The sequence below is a fragment of the Narcine bancroftii genome, chromosome 5 (assembly GCF_036971445.1).
Source record: "Narcine bancroftii isolate sNarBan1 chromosome 5, sNarBan1.hap1, whole genome shotgun sequence".
NCBI classification, from domain to species: domain Eukaryota; kingdom Metazoa; phylum Chordata; class Chondrichthyes; order Torpediniformes; family Narcinidae; genus Narcine; species Narcine bancroftii.
Genome location: NC_091473.1, coordinates 53,767,070 through 53,788,238, shown reverse-complemented (window position 1 = coordinate 53,788,238; position 21,169 = coordinate 53,767,070). Strand labels below are relative to the sequence as shown.

Sequence of the window (21,169 nt, the reverse complement as noted above, 5' to 3'; positions counted from 1 at the left end):
TCAGCATGGGCCAGCATCGATTTCTATTCCTCCAAACCTCAGAAAATTCTTCTGATCTAACAAACACTCCACCAAAAGATTCTGGAGGATTTCCCAAACGTTTTAGGTTAGACTACTGTTTGTCCATTACAAATCTGTTAATTGAATCAATAAGATGGATAATTGATAACTCTCTTTTGTGTGAGTTTATCTCTGGTTACGTTTTCTCATCAACCTGGTATTTTTGGTTGTTTTGATCTGAAGACCTTTATGGATTTGTTTTTATTTTACTCTGAGGAATTACTCTGATTTGTAAGTCAATGGAACCTGAAAAATTAGATGTATTGATGCTAACTTTGGTCTGGTTGAATTTATCTTGCACTGATAGACTGTTCAGTGAGTCACTCTTAATTTGTTGTTATCTCCTTTGCAAAGAGATTTGACCCTAACATTCCCTTTGGTTTAACACTGGAAGGAATGAGAATAAATGACGATTCTTTTTTTTTGGGATTAACATTTTCTCATTGTTGTGATTAAGAACATAGTTTCTGCAATGAAAAGAGAAAATTCTGGACAGTTCTCAGCAAGTCAGGCAGCATCTTTGAAGGGCAAAACTTTACAGTTTGGCGTTTCTTTGCCACAACGCACACAGATGATGAATGCTTTACAGCAGGGGTGTCAAACTCAAATTCACCGAGGGCCAAAATTAAAAACTTGGACTAAGCCGAGGGCCGAACTAAATATTTATTGAACATTTTCAACAACATCTGCATGTTTTCTCTCAACATATGTAATGTTAAACTTTTTCTTATTAAAATAAATGTTTTATAATAGTTTTGGTTAAACTCTTTCCATAAGAAGCATTAACAAATAAGAAATAAAATATTCAATAAATAATATTTCTCTCTAACCTTTAAGCCAAGGATAGCACGTTGCCGAGAAGCATGCCAGGGAGCAGAGATCTGCAGGGAGCCCTCCCCAGCCCAGCCAGCAAACCCGAGCGGCATCCCCGCCCCCTCTCCCTCCTCCACCCCCGCCTCCGCCTGCCGCAACCGCCGCCAACAGCCCAAGGAGTCCCCGCTGGTCTCGCCATCTCACCGGGAATACCGTGAGAGCGGTGGAACTCGTCCGCAACCTCCACCCCAGCGGAAAGTCTGATGCCCAGCAGCACCCGCCCACAGATGAAGCTCAAGGAGACGCGGAGGTGACCCACCACGTCCAGCCACATGGAGCTAGGCGGCGGGTCCGCTGGAGCTAGGCGGCGGGTCCGCTGGAGCTAGGCGGCGGGTCCGCTGGAGCTAGGCGGCGGGTCCGCTGGAGCTAGGCGGCGGGTCCGCTGGAGCTAGGCGGCGGGTCCGCTGGAGCTAGGCGGCGGGTCCGTTGGTGCTAGGCGGCGGGTCCGTTGGAGCTAGGCGGCGGTTCCGTTGTAGCTAGGCGGCGGGTCCGTTGTATCGGCGCCGCTGTGAATATCTAATTAACTTTCCCGTTAACTATATCAGTGTACTGCTGTGCCTGCTGTGGAAGTGCTAAAAACTACTATGGTAATGCTTGCTGCCGTGCATGTGCTATACTTGCGCGGCGGCCAGTGGGCCAACTCTAATGTATATTTAATATGATCTTGCGTGCCAAATATAATTATATCGCGGGCCAAATTTGGCCCGCGGGCCAGAGTTTGACATGTGTGCTTTACAGCCTGAAACTTTACCTCCATTTTTTTTCTATAATGGTGCTGAGTGTTTTAGAGTTTTTGTTCTTATTTTAGATTTCCAGCACCTGTAGTGTTTGATTTAAAATTAAATTTATTAAATGTAGACATGCAGCACGGTAAAAGGCCATTTTGGTCCATGAGTCCATGCTGCCCAATTTACATCTGTTTCAAACAGTGGAAGGAAAACTGAACCCACAGGGAAAACCCACAGAGACACAGGGAGAACATAAAAACTCCTTAAAGATAACGTGGGATATGATCCCCAGTTCCGATTGCTGTAAAGGCACTGAGTTAACCGCTACACCAACCATTCCAAATAATCTCTTATGTGATAACTTAGTGTGTTACTTGACCAGATACAATATGTCAAATGACAAGTTTATTATCATATTACCAAGGTACAGTGAGCAAGTTAACTTTGTGAACATTCCAGCTCGTCAACCCATAGCAGCAGTTTAGAACACAGTGACAGAGTAGAGACCTAGAGAGAGAAAGAGAGATCAAGCAAAGGCAACTTGATTTTACTTTTTTTTTTAAACAGATTATCAGCATCCATTCATCTTAATTAAATAATAATCCATTAATCCAGTCTTCTTACCAAAATGGATAACTCCAGATATCCCTCCACATTGCTCTTCCTGCAATTAATTTGCAAGCTTACTAAAGACTTTTTCTGCCCTCCTCCATGTTAATTTTCACCCAGTTTGTGAAACTAGGTGGCATAATCCTAAAATTGGAAGAAAGGATCTGGGATGAAGTTGTACAACTTTGGAATTCTCTATGTCAAAGAAATAAAGATAATTAATTATTGGATATATTTAAGGCACAGATTGATAAACTTTTTTATTAAGGGGATAAATATATATTGACATCCACTGGAATATTGGACTGGAAATATTTAACAACCATGATCATTGAACGTGATGTCCATTTCCTCTCCTCTCCTCTTTTATTTGTATGATTTTGAACTTATGTTGCCACTTAGTTCTGATCTGTGAAAGAGAAACTGATGATAATGTAGTTTTAAAAAATGAATTGAGCATAAGCTATGATTTTGAAATATTATGGTAAGGTAATTCGAATGGGATAAAATTACTGATCAATGAATTGTTTCAATCCAAAGTGACCAAAAATAAATGATTATATGTCCTCTTTGGGGGAAATTAATTTGGCACAGCACCAACTCTTTTGACAACTCTTAACAACTCAGTTCACTGTATCTGGAGAATGGGGACTTCAAATCCAGTTTTGATGGACAATTTTAATTTACAATCAATAAAAATGGGACTCCTCAATTTACACGTGGTCTTAACCTGATAGTAAATGAGGCCATGGACAGACATGCCAGTTTGGCACTGGGGTCACTCATAAATTGGAGGAACAACACCTTCTGTTTCAACTTGGTAGTCTCCAACCAGATGGCATCAATGTTGACTTCTCCAATTTCTGATAAACACCTTGACACATTCTCTCACCTTTCCTCGTTCCTCTGAATTTCCTTCCTCAAGCTCCACAGCCTCTTTTCTTCCTCCTATCAGAGATTTTTTTTGCGCTTTGTCCCCTTTCAACTCCTTTCTCCACTTCCCCATCACTTGCTTGCCTGTGCTCCTCCGTTTACTTTCCCCCCCTCCTCCACATTGGGAGCCTCCTGGTTTTGGCATGACTGAAGAAGGGCTCAGTCCCAAAGTGTCAACTGCCTGCTGCATGATTTACCAAGTTTCTCCAGCTCTTTTGTGTTGTGCCCTGGACTCCAGCATCTGCAGACATCTTATTTACCTCAAAGATTAGTATCACAAGGGGAGGATCAAGAGCCTGTTGGAATGAATCCACTTTTGAGCCCGAAAGTGTTGATCTTCATCCTGCTCTACCCTCTGCCTGAAGGTCACAGTGAGAAGAGGTTGTAACAAGGGTGATGGTGCTCCTTTGTGATGGCTTCATTACTGTAAAAATGAATTGCATCATTCTAAATTAAATAAATTTGCTGTGATGATGTATAATTTTTATTTAAAGATGTGTGTGCAGGCTGCCACACAACATGATCACATTCTCGAAGTTAAAAAAAAATGTTATTTGTAATTCGCACAAAAATACTGGAAAAACTCCAGGAGTCACTCAGCATTCAATAGGTAACATAAATTAAGATGCATCACCAACATCTCAGGCCTGAGGCTTTCATCGACGTATGAGCAAAAAGCAGGTAGGTGCCTGAGGGGGGAAGGGAGGGCAGGAAGAGGAGCATAGGCCCACAGTCAGAGGTGGATAAGGATGGGAGGGTAAAAGAGACAAATGCTGAGAAGTGAAAGGGGGAGGGAATAGTTTGGTGAAGGGTGAGGGAAGGGGGTAGAGAGCTGTAGGAAAGGAAACAAAGGGGTTGGGGAAAATAGGGAGATTGGGGAGGGGCCTAACAGAAACCAGAGAAGTTGATGTTAATGCCATCCAGTTGGAGATTGCCTAGATGGCATAATAGGTATTGCTCCTCCCATTTGCAGATGGCCTCAGTTTGGCAGTGCATGACGTCTTGGACAGAAATATCGGCACGGGAGTCGAGTATGGAATTAAAATAATTGACCATTGGTGTATCCCTGCTTTTGTGTATTTTTGTTTCTGATAGTTCTTTGCACAACAGCCAATAAATCTGGCCTCCTTCCTGTCACCTAGAAGATTATTTTTTTAATTCCAGTATTTATTCTTTTTTTTTGTGGCTTGAGACCATTTGAGGAGGAATGGCTGTATTTGCTGGGAACAGAGCGAGTGAATGTTTTTATTTTTTCCTCTGGAGGGGAGTGGAGAAGAAGAGCACACTTCCTTCTCACCACCCTCAAGTATTTCTGGACTGTCGGTTGTAAAGCAAAAACCTTTAGATGCAGTTAATCTGAATTTTTTTAAAAAAATCAAAATGCTGGAACTGCGCAGCAGGCCAACTATACATATTTCAGAAGATAAAACTTTATTAAATATCCCCAGAATCTTCTTTTTGCATTTCTTGGAAGAAAGTTGTTTGTTGGATCCAATTTTGCACTCTTCAGATATCAGACCCTGAGAATATGTTTGACCATCATAATGTTTAACACCTACTGAAGCTTATGGCAACATTGACCACCGCCAGTGGGCTGATAACGCCTCAAACCGTGCATCTTGGCGCCTCACAGTTTGGCGGGCAGCAACCTCCTTTGAAGAAGACCGCAGAGCCCACCTCACTGACAAAAGGCAAAGGAGGAAAAACCCAACACCCAACCCCAACCAACCAATTTTCCCCTGAAACCGCTGCAACCGTGTCTGCCTGTCCCGCATCGGACTTGTCAGCCACAAACGAGCCTGCAGCTGACGTGGACTTTTTACCCCCTCCATAAATCTTCGTCCGCGAAGCCAAGCCAAAGAAGAACAGAGCATAAGTTATCTTATTGATGATTGGACTTGAGCTCACCTGAGGCAAGTTCATCTGTCTTGTGATCATCTCTCATACAATTGCATCTGGGGGAAGGATGATGATGGAAAGTGTATGAAATTGGAGTTGGCTTCTATAATAGTCAAGTCAATCACAGTTAGCTTTAATTAGCATGAATCAACCTGCAGGAGGAACTCAGTGGAATGAGCAGTATCAATGGGAGATCAAGATTGGCTGATGTTTAAGGTTGGAACCATTCATCAAGACTCCCTTGATGAAGTGTTTCCACCTGAACATCGACTGTTCTTTTCTCCCACTGCTGCGTTCACCTGCTGAGTTCCCACAGCTCATAGTCTTTTGCTCTTGATTCGATTATCTGCTGCCCCTTGTGCATCAACAGTTGGCTATCACTGTTCTGCAAATACTATTCTCTGAATTGTAACAATGTAGTGCCAAATTAGGACTATAATATTAGCACAAATTAGAAAACTGACTGCTACTTTCATGGGTAAATTTATTTCATTTGAATTACATGATAATGTAACCCATGCACAGTACCAGTGTTTCTGAATTAGTGTCAATTATCACCCTTTTTTAAACTTTATTTAATATTTTTTAATAAGAATAAACAGACTTTTACAGAATAAACAATCTAATCGTAATAAATCAATAAAACAAACCTGCCCCTCCCACAACAGAACCCTCAAGGGAAGCATTAAAAATAAACAAAAACATTCAGTAATTTACAATATTACTACATTCTTATTCTTCATATAAGGTGTCCACATCTTAACAAAAAAAAATCATAATTATTATTTAAATTTGGTGTTATTTTCTCCATATAAATACATGACTTCAACTCATGATGCCATCAAGTTAAATTTAACTCCACTTCATCTTTCGAAGACATGGCAATACACTTACGAGCTACAGTCAAAGTTAGATGAATAAACGCTGTCTTAAACTTATCCAACCCCAAGCCAACTAACAGAATAACATAACCTAACAAAAAAAATTTGGATCTAAAGGAAATTGAATTTTAAACAAATTTTGAAGAGAAATCCTAATTTTAAACCAGAAAGGATGAACTTTATCACAAAACCAAACATATAATCCACACCTAAAACACAGATCTGAATTACTAAATTTGTATTTTTTCAATTTTTCAGGGGTTAAATATAACTGATGCAGAAAATTATAATTAACCAAACTATATCTTACATTAATTAATTTAGTCAACCCATCATAACACATATTTTCCCAATCCACCTGACTAATCTCACAACTTAAATCATGCTCCCATTTAATCCTAGATGTATCTAAATTATTTTAACCATAGTATCTTGTAATAATGCATACATCTCTGATATAAAACCCTTATCTAAAAAATATGAAACCATAAATTCAAATTTAGTTAAATTAGAAATGTTCATTTCTCTTCCAAAATTATCTTTCACTCATGCCCCAATTTGATAATAAACAAATAGAGAACTCTCTAAAATCCCAAATTTCTCTTTAAGCTGATTAAATGATTAAAAATTCACTTTCTTCAAAACAATCCTGCAATCTTTTTATTCCTTTAATCCACCAATCTTCTAAAACTCTATTATTCAATGAAAAAGGAATTAATTTATTTGGATATATTGGGGTTTGAATTGATAAACTACCTTTTGATCTTATTAATAAATTCCTTTTGATCCAAATTTCTAATATTATTATGTTTCAAAATTGTTACATTATATTTCTGTAATAAAACAGTATTCCATTTAATACAAGCTGATGAGAACAAGATTCAAATATTGCAGCCAATTCCATCCTAGCCCAACTAGGAAGATTGGAAACATCTAATATATGATTAATAAATCTTAATTGAGCTGCTTCATAATAATTTTTAAAATTAGGTAATTGCAAACCTCCCAAAGCATACTGCCAAGTCAATTTATGCATCGCTACTCTTGCTAATTTCCCTTTCCATAAAAATTCTCGAACTACTTTATTTAAATCCTGAAAAAAAGATTTCAGAAGAGAACAAGGAATTGATTGAAACATATATTGAATTAGTGGATTAAAGTGGATTTGACTAAATGGAAGGATTTACCTTTAACTTTAATAGGTTGAGTAAATTGTGTAAAGATGAATATTTTTTCCACAAATTCAATATTTGTCAATTATCACTCTTCATGACTATTCTTTGTTATTAAATGTTGATAATCCTGGGTGAGCATGTCATTTATAGACTAATTCATGACTGTGATCACAAATTTTATGAATGGATCTCCTTTATATAATTCTGATCATATTGATGTGTCATTGACAAGTGTAGTTTCACCAAATAGAACACATTTACTATTTGAGACAACAACTGTTATTTGTGAAGTATTCATACTGAGAGCAAACTTCAATAATAGACCACCATAGTTAAGTAGAATTTGTGAATGTAAAATATTGGGTTGAATAAAGTCATGGTGTATATGTTGGTGGAGAAAGTGTTTACATTTCATACTGTGAATGTATAAGTTTTCCAGTGTTGTCTGTAGGGAGTTTGTACATTCTCCATGTGACTGTGTGGATTTCATCTGGGAGTTCCAGTTTGCTCCCACCTTCCAAAAATATATGGGGTTTGTAGGTTATTTAGATGGTGTATTTGGATGGCATAGACTCATGGGCAGAATGGCCTGTTACTGTATTGAATCTTTTAAGAATATATAGAATATTTAGAAGTCCATTTGTCAGTAAAACATTGTTCTAAAATTTCAATCACAGCTAGTCATATTTAATGCAATGTATGGTCGAGACAGTGTTGTACACTGAATCAGAAGTCGACCGATATGAGAGACTGCGGCTTCTGAAAACTAGACCATCGGACAATCTGCTGGAGGAAGTCAGTGGGTCAAATAACATTTATGGGAGAAAGAAAAATGACAATATTTTCAAGCCAGAATCTTTCTGCCATTTAGCAAACTAAATACTTCTGATCTGAATTTACCTTATTCACCACCAACTCATTGTCGAAGTTTACCTTCAGGCTATCCTGCACAAGGACAACCAGGTCCCTTTGTATCTGGATAATTTCAATTTTCTCTCCATTTAAAAAAAATTGTCTACCTATTTATTTTTTCTACCAAAGTGCATGACGGTAAACTTTCTGATAATGTATTTCATTTGCAACTGAATTAGTCTAAGTCCTCTCCAGCCTCCCTATTTCCTCAACACTTTTTGTTCCTCTACCTACCCTTAGCAACATCTGCAAACTTGCTCACAAAGCCATTCATTCTATAATCCAAAACATAAAAAGAAGCCTCCCAACATTGCCCCACCAAGCCCTGTGAAAATTTCTAGCAAATGGCAGCCAACCAGAATATTATCCCTGTCATTTGACTCTGCTTCCTGCCAGTCAGCAATGCTCTATCCACGCTTGAATGTTTCCTGCTATACAATAGGCTCTTATCTTGTTAAATAGTCTCATGAGTAGAACCTTGTCAAAAGCCTTCTGAAAATCAAAAACCACATCCACTGCATCTCTTTTATCTAGCTACTTGTCATTTCTTCAAAGGATTCAATAAGTTTTGTCAAGAAAGATTTTCCCTTCAGCTTTGGCCTAACTGGACCTGTGCTTCCAAGTATTCTGTAGCCTCATCCTTGACAATTAACTCCAAAATATTCACCACCACTGATGTCAGTCTAACCAGTCTATAATTTCCTATCTGATTCCTCCCTCCCACCTTAAATAGTAGGGTAATATTTGTGATTTTCCTATCTCTATAACCATACCAGAACCATATTGAAACCTGAAAGCTCATTAATAATCCCTTCTCAATCTCTACTGCTACTTCTTTCAGGACCCAAGGGTGAAATCCATCTGATCCATGAGACTTAATCACCTTTTGACCATTCAGCTTTCTGTGTACATTCTGTCTTGAAATAGTAACTGCACTCACTTCCCTTCCATGATATCCTTCAACATCTAGCACACTGCTAATGTCTTCCACAGTGAAGACTGATGCAAAATGCTCATTTAGTTCCACTGCCATCTCCTTATCTCCCATTATTCTTTCTCTTGTGTCATTTTCTGATGGTCCTATATCTACTGTCACTCTCTTTTCCTCTTTTTATACCATATATTTCATCGTACAAGTCAAGTTATGAAAACAAAAATAACCAAAAAATTGGGGTTGACTCGTATTCCGGATATACTTTAGACCTTAAATTCAGCTCCAAATCCAATCCGTGCTGATCCGGCATATAAGCCAACCATTGAAAAACCAAAAAAAACCCATCTGTGACAGACTTTCATTGAAATTTTTATTGAAAACAACAACACAATTAGCACTCTTCAAAATCGATGTCATTATCTGAAAACAGCAACATATTTAGAACCCTTCAAAATCACTCTCACTGCCAATGTCTGGAGCAAAGATGTCAGCGAGCACATCCATCACTGTTTCTTTGGCTTGGCTTCGTGGACGAAGATTTATGGAGGGGTAATGTCCACGTCAGCTGCAGGCTCGTTTGTAAACACATCACTGTTTAAACAGTCATTATATGGGTCCCAGTCTGTATCTGATGAGGCAGTTTCAGCTTCATCGTCCATGTCTAACAATAAATGATCTTCCGTGCCATCAATTGCACAAGAGATACCGCACTTTTTAAACAATTTTATCACAGTCTCTACTTTTCTTTGTCCTGTGCCTTAAGCACAAAGTTACACAGCACAAGTGATGCAGCCCGCATTGCCCTGCCTTTTGTAAATGACTTTTCTGCACTTGACATCCATGTATTCCATTCCTCATGCACACTATCTTTGAATGGATTGTTCAAGCAGACATCGAGATGTTGCAATATAGACATTAATCCACCTGGGATAACCACCATGTAAGAATGTATGTTATGCTAATCTACTTTTAATGTCCCCAATTAAGTGACAATGAAACATATCCCTGACCAGCAAACTCCGCCTGGCTGCCTATTCCACACATTGTTTATTGATAGTTTTACACCATTTTCATCCACCCTTCCTTTTTCATGAAAATGTACAAAAGTACCTGCAGGGAATTTCATTTATGGTTTAGTTTTGCATTTGAAGATTACCATGGGTCTTAACATTGTTCTGTCTGCCATGCACGATAACCCACAGTCAACCTGGTCCTTTTGTGCCCTGTACTTCTGATTTAACACCTTTCCATTCCTCTGTTCTATTGCCTCTTATGTTGAAACTTATGAGGGTTTCATCCAAATTTCAGATAGTTGCAAATGCAAACTGGTGTTTCTGCCAGTTACATATAATAAACTGATGAAAACTTGTAACTTTATGATCAAGATCTTTTGGTAGTTTCTGTGCAATTTTTGTTTTTTGGCAGAATACCAGATTTTTCCAGTTCATGAAACGATGGCCTACAGTAGCCTCAAAATCATCACTGAGGCCTGGGTGTGACTTTTCCCACTGCAGTGGAAATGATTTTATTTTATTTCAGGTGACTATGTTGCAATCTTGCCTCTGTTTACATACCCATTCTGCAACATGATTTTCCAACTCTGGCCAACAAGTGATTCCATTTCTCAAAGATTGCCTTTTTGGTATTTTTCATAAAGTCTCTTCTTTCTTCCTCCAATCTCTTACCAACTTCTCATTTCATCAAATTTTCTTGCAGCAGCCCAGTTATTGGGTTTCTTGGCCATTTCTATCACTTTCAACTTAAAGCTCACTTCATATCATTGTTGTCTGCTGTGCTGTGTTGATGGCCCCTCTATGAGAGCAATCACCTCCAGCCAATGCCCAGCAGATCAATCCATGCAATCTATGGAGGTCAACATATACAATGGTCAACGGCCCATCTCAGGCTTTGCAAGCTTTAGAGGTCAACGTATACGCAGGATATACCATAAAACCCTTAAAATGAAGCTGAAAAGTGGGGTCGACTTGTACACCGAAATATATGGTACTTGAAGAAACATTTTGTATTTTCTTTATATTATTTGCTTGCTTTCTTTTGTACTTCATCTTTTCCCTCCTTATTAGCTTTTCAGTTATCACCTGCAAGTTTACGAAATGTCACAATCTTCTATCTTCCCACTAACTTTTGCTTCCATGTATTCCCTCTCTTTTGCTTTTACATTAGTTTGACTTCCCTTGTCAGTTACAGTTGTCACATATTTCCATTTGAAAATTTACATTTTTTTGGCACCGTACAACTCCAATTAACTGAAATGGTCAGATAAACTTTTTTTTTCGGACAACAGGTCATTTTTAAAAAACATCCCAATAGCAACAGCAAATCACTTGTATCAACGTTTAAACAACAAGGAAGGCGTTTTAAGTATTAAAATAATGTTAGTTCTAACAAAAAAATGTCGGCTGCAACTGCACTGCCAGTCACCAAGACCATTCAACCACTTCCACTGAACCCCAACACGAACTGCTGATTCCCGGGCTGGTGGAGCACTCAACTGGCGAGTCGGAGGGCTCCTGTCTCTACAGTCACTGAAGCTCCTGACTCAGAATCCTCCCTGAAGCCTACTGCACACACACATTGGAGAGTCTGGGAGGCCGCTCTCCTTGATGACAAGGGCAAGGGATTCTTCTGACCACTTGTGGCTGGGAGGTAGTGGGATGCAGTTTGAGAGGGAGAAGTGGAGAGAAAAGAGAGAGGGGAAGTTACCTGAAAAGAGGATAAATGTCATTCTAATTTCATGTCGGGTGAATTTTTTTTCAACCTGTGAGGTCAGTTTGGATAAATGAGGATATCTGATTTGTTTCAGATACCCTCATTTATCTGAAATGTGAAAAAAAATTGTATAAATTAGGATTTTGGAGAATCCGATTTCAGATAATTAGAGTTGTGCTGTATGTATTTACCCTACACCTTTCTCATTTCTTGCAGAAGCTCCATGAATTGCTGCTCTCAGTTTTTCCTGCTGGTGCCTCCATCCAATCTACTTTGGCCAGTTCCTTTCTCATGCCACTGTCATCCCCTTTATTCCACTGAAATACTGACACAACTGACTATAGTTTCTCCTTGTTAATCTCGAGTTTAACTCCATCGTATTGTGATTACTGCCCCCAGTGGCTCCTTTACTCTAAGGTCTCTCATCACCTCTGATTAATTACACAATTCAGTAATGTCGATTCCCGAGTGAGCTCATCAACAAGCTGCTTTAAAAAGCCATCTCGTTGTATTTCTACAAATTTTCTCTCTTGAGATCCAGTTCTAACCTAGTTTTCCTAATCTACGCAGCTAAATCCCCCATGGCTATGATAAGTTTGCCCTTCTGGCACCCCTTTTCGATTTGCTGTTGTAATTTGTTGCCCACATCCTGGCTACTGTTTGGAGGTCTGTTTGTCACTGCCAGCACTTTCATTTTACTCTTGCCATTTCTTAACTGAATCTACAATGATTCTATATATTCTGATCCTATGTCATCTCTTAATTTAATGTTGTTCCTTTCACAGAGCCACGCCACCCCTCCACACACCTGCCTATCCTTTTGATACATTAAGCTCCCAATGACATCTATCCTTTAGTCACAACTCCTTGATAGCCACACATCATACCTGCCAATGTGCTGATGTATTACAAGATCATCCACTCTATTTCTTAAGCTGCATTTATTTAAATACAAACCCTTTAATTCTTTATTTATTTCTTTTGATTCTGTGTTCCAGTTGCATTGAAGTTCATCCCACTGACTGCAAATTTGCTCTATCTGTTTGTCTTTCCACACCAACCCCCTATCAGCTTTAGCCCACTCCTGCCTGTGCCATTGATACCAATATGCACCATGACCTTGGCTGCTCACCCTCAAGAATATTCTGCACATCCCCAGACATATGCTGGACCCAAGCATCTGGGAAGCAATGCAATATCCTGGAGCCTCTTTTCTGGCCACTGAATCTCCTATCTGTTCCTTTGACTGTCATGTTGCCATGAATATTGCTCAACCTGACTTCACCCTTCATTTCTGAGACTCCGAGCTGACCACTGTTCTATTGGTTTGGCTGCTACCTTACCTCCCACTCAGCCGTACCTACAGGGGTATACTTGTTGCAAAGGGGAATGGCCATAGGGGTACTGCTTGCTTATTCCTTTTCCTCTCCTGATTGTAACTCAGCTACTTTGGTTCTCCCTCCTTAGTGCATTTGCATCCCTGTTACTCCTTTCTACCACCCCCTCTGCCACCGAATGATCCAGAGTTCATCCAAATCCAGCTCCAGATACTAACATAATCTATAAGGAGCTGCAGTTGGGTACACTTCTTGAGGTTGAAGTCGTCCTATTGGTTTCCTTGACTATCCACATTCTGCAAGAGGAGCATGTCCCTGCCTTGGAGAGTGTCAGAAAACCTGTCTCTTCCTTGCCTTAACTTTTATCCCTCCACCTCAGCCTCTGGTCACTGAGATCTCTCAAACCAAAGTGTCAAATTCCCATATGTGCACTTGGCCACTCACACATTGGCTGCTGTGATTGGCCTTATCTTTCTTTTATTGACTATAATGAATTAGCCAATGGAAAAAATGTAAACAAGCACATGTCCAGCTGCTTTTTAAATGCTTCTTCCTTTTGTTTACGGTTCCACTCTTACAGTCCCCGACAAGATCTGTGAAACACTTCTTTTTAAACTCTTCTCCCTGACCTGTGAATAGCTCTCTCATTCTGCAAACAATTAGTCTGTCGCTAATATCGTTAACACCTTGTTGGCATGTGCACAATTGAGGATGCATGTCCGTTTCATTAGAAGTTCCAATATGCTTTGTATGTGAGAACATTTTTTTATATGGAGTGTATCTCATCTATAGTTGAATATAACAGTGGACATTATTGTTTTCAAATTTTGTTGAGTTCATTCTCTGTTCTCACTCATGTAGAAAAATTATTTTGGTTTAATTTCTTTGATTATGGTGTATTTTGTGAGCCAGAGCCAAGTAAATTGTTGAGCCTTGGCTTATTAGGATCTCTTGAATGTTTTCAAACCATTTGCATACCATTGCTGGATTGCCTTGTGTTCATGAAACATCCCACTTGAGGTTAGGTTATAGAACCATAGAACTATAGAATACTACAACTCAGAAAATGGGTCATTTGGCCATTCTAGTCTGTGGCAAAATATTATTCCGCTAGTTCCATCGACCTGCACCTAGTCCATAACCCTCCAGACCTCTCCCTTCTATCAAATATCCCCTCATTCTTCTATGCTCCAAGGACTAAAGTCATAGCTGTTTAATCTTTCCCTATAACTCAACTCCTGAAGACCCAGCAACATCCTTGTAAATCTTCTCTGCTCTCTTTCAATCTTTCAATCTTCTTCTTCTTTGGCTTGACTTCGCGGACGAAGATTTATGGAGGGGTAAAAGTCCACGTCAGCTGCAGGCTCGATTGTGGCTGACAAGTCCGATGCGGGACAGGCAGACACGGTTGCAGCGGTTGCAGGGGAAAATTGGTTGGTTGGGGTTGGGTGTTGGGTTTTTCCTCCTTTGTCTTTTGTCAGTGAGGTGGGCTCTGCGATCTTTTTCAAAGGAGGTTGCTGCCCGCCGAACTGTGAGGCGCCAAGATGCACGGTTTGAGGCGAGATCAGCCCACTGGCGGTGGTCAATGTGGCAGGTACCAAGAGATTTCTTTAGGCAGTCCTTGTACCTCTTCTTTGGTGCACCTCTGTCACAGTGGCCAGTGGAGAGCTCGCCATATAATATGATCTTGGGAAGGCGATGGTCCTCCATTCTGGAGACGTGACCCACCCAGCGCAGTTGGATCTTCAGCAGCGTGGATTCGATGCTGTCGGCCTCTGCCATCTCGAGTACTTCGATGTTAGGGATGAAGTCACTCCAATGAATGTTGAGGATGGAGCGGAGACAACGCTGGTGAAAGCGTTCTAGGAGCCGTAGGTGATGCTGGTAGAGGACCCATGATTCGGAGCCGAACAGGAGTGTGGTTATGACAACGGCTCTGTATACGCTAATCTTTGTGAGGTTTTTCAGTTGGTTGTTTTTCCAGACTCTTTTGTGTAGTCTTCCAAAGGCGCTATTTGCCTTGGCGAGTCTGTTGTCTATCTCGTTGTCGATTCTTGCATCCGATGAAATGGTGCAGCCGAGATAGGTAAACTGGTTGACCGTTTTGAGTTTTGTGTGCCTGATGGAGATGTGGGGGGGCTGGTAGTCATGGTGGGGAGCTGGCTGATGGAGGACCTCAGTTTTCTTCAAGCTGACTTCCAGGCCAAACATTTTGGCAGTTTCCGCAAAACAGGACATCAAGCGCTGAAGAGCTGGCTCTGAATGGGCAACTAAAGCGGCATCGTCTGCAAAGAGTAGTTCACGGACAAGTTGCTCTTGTGTCTTGGTGTGAGCTTGCAGGCACCTCAGATTCAATACTCCTACAAGATATCCATCCTGTAGTTAGGTGACCAGAACTACCCACAATACTTCAAATATGGCCTCACAAATGTCTATAGAACATCACCATAACATCCCGTACTCAATACTTTGATTTGTGGAGCCCAGGATGCCAAAAGCTTTCTTTACAAGCTTGACAACCTGTGATGCCACTTTCATTGAATTATGTATCTGTATTCCCAAATCACTTTGTTCCTCTGCATTCCTTAATGCCCTACCATTTACTGTGTATGTCTTACCTTGGTTTGTCTTTCCAAAATGCAACATCTCACACTTGTTAAATTAAACTTCATCTGACATTTTCTGGCCCATTTTTCCAGTTGGTCCAGATCTCTCTGCAAGCTTTGAAAGCCTTCTTCTCTGTTCACAATACCTCCAATCTTAGTGTCATCAACAAACTTACTGATCCAATTTACCACATTATCATCAAGATCATTGGTATGGACAACAAACAGCAATGGTCCCAGCACTGATCCCTGAGACTCACCATTAATCACAGTCCTCCAGATAGAGAAGCAATCATCCACTACCACTCTCTGTCTTCTCCCATTCAGCCAATTTCAAATCCAGTTTACAATCGTTCCATGAATATCTAGTGTCTGAACCTTCTGAACTAACCTCCCATGTGGGACCTTGTCCATATAGACAACATCCACAGCCTTTCCTTCATCTACTTTCTTGGTAACCTTTCAAGGTTTCACACACAAAGCCATGCTGACTATTCTTGGCTGTCAAAATACTTGTATATCCGATCTCTCTGAGCACCCTCTAATAATTTACCTACTACTGATGTCAGGCTCAATGGCCTGTAATTTCCTGGTTTACTTTTTTTAAACACTAGATTGACATGAGCTATCCTCCAATCATCTGCACTAGTTTCCTTTAAAGTCCAAGGGAATATCATGTAAGGGCTAGGCGATTTATCTACCTTTATTCACTATAAGGCAGCAAGAACCTCCTACTCTTTAATCTCTATATGTTCCATGAGACTACTGCTTGTTTCCCTTCCTTATACACCACATCGGTTTCCTGAGTAAATACTGATGCAAAAATACTGTTTATGATCTCCCCCATTTCATGAGGCTCCACACATAGACAACCACTCTGATCCTGTAGGGGACTAATTTTGTCCCTTACTATCCTTTTACTCTTAATATACTTGTAGAAACCTCTCAGGTTAACCTTTACATTATCTGCCAAAGCAACCTCATGCCTTCTTTTTGCTTTCGCATTTCCTTCTTAAGTATTTTCTTACATTTTCCATACTATTTTCTACCTCATTTGCTCTTTGTTGCCTATACCTGCAATACATCTCTCTTCTTCTAAATACAGAAATGTCATAATCTCATGTGCCAATCCATGCCCGAAGCTCATCTGCCTTTCCGACAATACTCCTTGCATTGAAATAAATACACCTGAGAACATTTCTATCATGCACCAACCTTTGATTTCTGTCTATAAATGCAGTCTTCACATGACATTTATCCTCCTCCAACTCATTATCTGCTTTATCACTCTGGATCCCATCCCCCTGCCAATATCCCTCGAAAACCAAAATTTCCCATACCTTTATACTTCACATTTAATCCTGATAGGTTCATGCAATCTCTGACACTCAAAATTTTGCCTTTGCCTTTTGGAGGCCTTCCACTTGCTGAAAATATCCTTGCCAGAAGACAATTTATTGCAATCCATTTTTCCTTGATCCTTGCTCATTTAAAAAAAAATTAGCCTTTCTCCAGTTTTGAATCCCAACTTGAGGACTAGACCTATCCTTATCCATAATAAACTTGAAACTAATGACATTATAGTCACTAGTCCAAAAATGTTTTCCTACACATACCTCTGTCACCTGACCTATCTGGTTCCCTAATATGAGATCCAGTAGTACATTCTCTCTCCTTGGTACATCGCTCCAAAGCCCGGCAAGTGGGGAGAGAAATGGCAGTCTGAGTAGGGTGGAGGGGGGGGGGAAGATTAAACCGGCAGTGCGAGTTGGGCAGGGTGGGAGACCAGTAGTGCAAGTCAGGGGGGAGGGGAGACCAGCAGCGCGAGTCAGACGGGAGGGGGGAGACTGGCAGCGCGACTGGAAGGGGGTGCGGGTGGATACGACAGCACAATTCAGGTGGGCTTAAATCTGGCTTTCCGAAATCCAGGAAAATCCAAAATTCAGAACACACTGTCCCCCAAGGGTTCCGGATAAAGGAATGTGTACCGGTATATTGATTTAGGAAACTTTCCTAAACACATTTGTTGAACTCCAAGCCATCCAGCCATTTTATAGTAAAGGAGTCCAGTCAATAAATGGAAAGTTATAATCTCCTACTATCACAACTTACTGTTTTTTTACATTGGTCCGCTATCTCTCGACAGATTTGTTCCTCCAATTCTCTCTGAATATTGGGCAGTCTATAATACAACCCTATCAATGTGGTCACACCTTTCCCATTCCTCAGCTCTATCCATATGGCCTCTGTAGTTGGGCACTCTGGCCTCTCCTGTCTAAGCTCAGTTGTGATATTTTCCCTGACTATCAATGCCACTCCTCCCCATTTCATCCTTCACCCTCTATCACGTCTGAAACAACAGAACCCTGGAACATTGAGCTGCCAGTCCTAGCCCTCCTGCAACTAACTCTCACTAATGGCAATAATGTCATAATCTCATGTGCCAATCCATGCCCGAAGCTCATCTGCCTTTCCGACAATACTCCTTGCATTGAAATAAATGCACCTGAGAACATTTCTATCATGCACCAACCTTTGATTTCTGTCTATAAATGCAGTCTTCACATGACATTTATCCTCCTCCAACTCATTATCTGCTTTATCACTCTGGATCCCATCCCCCTGCCAATTTAGTTTAAACTCCCTGCAGGAGCACTAGCAAACCCACCCACAAGGATGTTAGTTCCCCTCCAGATTGGGTGCAAACCATCCCATTGTAATAGGTCCCCCCCTTCCCTGGAACAGAGCCCAATTATTCAGAAACATGAAGCCCTACCTCCTGCACCATTTCTGTATTTAGATGCATTAACTTCCTATTTTTAGCCTCGTGGCATGGGTAGTACTCCTGAGAGGACCTATCCTTCAACTGTTCATCTAACTCCATAAACTCTCTTTGCAGGACCTCCTTATCCTTCCTACCCACGTCATTGGTCCCTAAGAGGACAACGACATCTGACTGCTCACCCTCCTTCCTGAAAATACTGAGAATTCAATCTGAGATATCAAGGACCCTGGCACCAGGAAGGCAACAGACCATCTGGGATTCTCGATCTCACCCACAGAACCTCTTATCGGTCCTGCTAACTATCAAACCCCATATCACTACTGCTTTCCTCTTTTCCTTTCTGAGCTAAGGGTCCAGTTTTGGTACCAGAACTTGTCCTTGGTAGGTCATCCCCGCCAACAGTATCCAAAACGATATACTTATTGTTGATGAGAATGGCTGCAGGGGTGTTCTGCTGTCTCAGTCTATTCTCTTCCTCTCCTATCACCCAGCTACCTGTCTCCTGACTTTTAGGGTTGACTGTTTCCCTGAAGGTCCTATCTATTACTGCCTCTGCCTTCCAAATGTTTTCAAGTTTATCCAGCTCCAGTTCCCTAACTCAGTTTGTCAGGAACTGCAGCTGGATGCAGCTTTTGCAGGTGTAGTCATCAAGGGACAATTGTGTTGTTCCAGATTTACCATATCCTGCAATCGGAGCAATCCGCTGCCCTAGCTGACTCCATTATCTACTCTTTATTTAATGAAAGGATCTTACCTGGCCTTGCCTCTCTGGAAGCAAGCTCACCGAAGCCTCTCAATTCAAATTTGTACTCCTACACTGGGCAACACACCCACACCCACTTCAGCTTCCCCCTCCTTTTATTTGTCCCTGCCAATTATCTCAATGCTCACTCCTACAAATCTGTTTAAACTTTCAGTTGCCCTCTGTGCTCTTTTTAAAACTCTCACCGAGGCTGGTTTCCGATACTCACTGCTCTATTGAGACCCTCGCTCCTCCTTTTGCTGCAATGGTCCAGAGATCACAAACATTAAATATTTCATTTGAGTTTCAGTTTGTCAACCAAAATATTTTACTGAAGATAAGTTTTGATGAGATAATATGAAAATGTGTCAAAAATTACAAACTGAAGATGGAACAGGCCATACAGTCCCTCATCATTTCAGAGGGTTGAGTGTCCTTGGGTTGTCCTAAAAAGAAAGATTCAATGCAATGGGCCGTTATTCACTGTTGAGAAGCATTTTCTACCAATACAGGAATCTGGAAAAATGGAAAATGGTCTCAAGATAATTTAAGTGATAACTCGATTTCTCTCTGCGCACATCTTGCCTGACCTGCTGAATGTTTTATGCACTTTATGCTTTTATTTCAGATTCATACCATCTGCAGTTTTTAGCCTTTCACTGGCTGGCATTGGCATCACATTAAGAATACTTGTGTTCAGACCTCCAACAATGTTTTAATTGCTCTCTCATATTATGTTCTGTTTAAGTTCAAAAAAAAATTGGATTTCATGCATTTGACCCACTGGTGAAATTTAAATGTCTTATTTTCATTTCATGTAAATGTTTTTAATGTGATTAGATGTACTCACTCTTCCGGATGAGATATAATCTTGGATTTGTGTTTTCACTCATAAGCTACAAAATATATGCAGCCCTCAGGATAAGCTTCTCAGAAGTTTTTTTTTGGTTAGTTCTCTTTTTTTTTAAGAGTTGTGTGTGTGTGTGTGTGTTTGTGTGTGTGTGTGTGTGTGTGTGTGTGTGTGTGTGTGTGTGTGTGTGTGTGTGTGTGTGTGTGTGTGTGTGTGTGTGTATTTCTTTTTTTCTCTTTCTTCTTCTTTGGCTTGGCTTCGCGGACGAAGATTTATGGAGGGGGTAAAAAGTCCACGTCAGCTGCAGGCTCGTTTGTGGCTGACCAGTCCGATGCGGGACAGGCAGACACGATTGCAGCGGTTGCAAGGGTAGACGGCGGCGGCCCCGATACGGGCAGGAGCAAGGGGGAGACGGCGGCCCCGGCCTCGGTCGAGTGAGGCAGACGGAGGCCCCGGTCCGGGCAGTATGGACCGACCTAGGAGGGGAGGCAGGCCCCTCCAGCCCGGGTAAGAAACCTGCATAGGAGAAGGCCACTCCGATATAAAACCTACGACCCAAGGACCTCGCTGCCACGTCCCAGCTTGCTTGGCCACGGCACACGAACCATGGGTGTAAAGGGTGGGGCCAGTACTGCGCGCACTGCACTCCACCTAAAAGCTCCTTTGCGCAGGCCCGAGGACAGGTCCACGTCCTCCCCCTCCACGTCCTCCCCCTCCACGTCCTCCCCCTCCACGTCCTCCCCCTCCACGTCCTCCCCCTCCACGTCCTCCCCCTCCACGTCCTCCCCCTCAAAAGATGCTCACAAACTCAAGCTAGCATGCTGGAACATCAGAACCATGCTAGATAAGACTGACAGCCATCGACCTGAACGTCGGTCTGCCCTCATTGCACATGAACTCCTCAGACTTGACATCGACATAGCCGCTCTCAGTGAAGTCCGCCTGGCAGATGTAGGCAGCTTCCAAGAACGCGGCGCGGGCTACACACTCTACTGGTCTGGCAAGCCTTCGGATGAACGACGCCTATCTGGTGTAGGCTTCATGGTCAAGAGCTTCATTGCCTCCAAACTCGAAAACCTTCCGACAGGCCTCTCGGACCGAATCATGTCCATGCG

At 41.3% G+C, this 21,169-nt stretch overlaps 1 protein-coding gene and 1 long non-coding RNA gene across 11 annotated transcripts in view; one reads left to right on the top strand and one right to left on the bottom strand.

The window, feature by feature from the left end:
* astn1 (astrotactin 1) overlaps nucleotides 1-21,169 on the top strand; it is a 2,519,376-nt gene that overhangs the window by 899,425 nt on the left and 1,598,782 nt on the right. The gene's annotated exons all lie outside the window — the stretch shown is intronic.
* LOC138763396 (uncharacterized) lies at nucleotides 2,088-19,514 on the bottom strand. Its single transcript, XR_011357524.1, has 4 exons — nucleotides 19,434-19,514; nucleotides 5,112-5,158; nucleotides 2,286-2,414; nucleotides 2,088-2,168 (listed from the first exon to the last, which is right to left on the bottom strand). It is a non-coding gene; the product is annotated as an uncharacterized lncRNA (long non-coding RNA).